Source organism: Gossypium hirsutum, chromosome A02, assembly GCF_007990345.1.
Source record: "Gossypium hirsutum isolate 1008001.06 chromosome A02, Gossypium_hirsutum_v2.1, whole genome shotgun sequence".
NCBI lineage: Eukaryota > Viridiplantae > Streptophyta > Magnoliopsida > Malvales > Malvaceae > Gossypium > Gossypium hirsutum.
Window position 1 is genome coordinate 16,354,699 of NC_053425.1, and position 709 is coordinate 16,355,407.

Below are 709 nucleotides of genomic sequence, written 5' to 3' on the forward strand. Positions count from 1 at the left end.
TTTATTTCACAACAATAACTCATATTCCTCCATAAAATTTTAGAAAAAAACATGTTTACTATCATGTCAAGATCCTAAACTTTCAAACATTTTGCAAAATAGTCCCCTCTTTTGAAAGCTCATGCTATAAGGGGTCCCAAAATACAAAAATCATTAAGAAAAACTATCAAAATCACTTACTTGTGATGGTAAAGATTGGCTGCAATTTTTCAAACTTCTAAACCCTATTTTTCCTGATAAATTTTGGTGGTGAAGAAGGTGAGAAAAAGATGACACCCCTTTTTCTTTATTTTATTTCATTTTGGTCAAATAAGCTACCAAATTTCTACCTAATTTTGACTTTCTCCATATTTTGTCTGCTATGGCCAGCCATTACCTATCCAAGGATCTATTTTCCCTTTAAAGATCCCCAATTTAAGTTTCATGGCAATTTAACACCCTTAACTATCAATTCAAGACTTTTGAACTTTATGTGATTTAGTCCTTTTTCGCGATTAAGCTCACAAACGCTAAAATTACTTTACCAAATTTTTCATGCACTGACAAAAACATGCTATAACTCTAAAATAATAATAAAATACTTTCTTCGAATTTGGATTGGTGGTCTCAAAACCACTATTCTGACTAAGCCCAAAATCAGGTTGTTACAGGATTCTTCGGATTATCTAGCTACTATAGGAGGTTTATTGGACAGTATGGAGCCATAAAA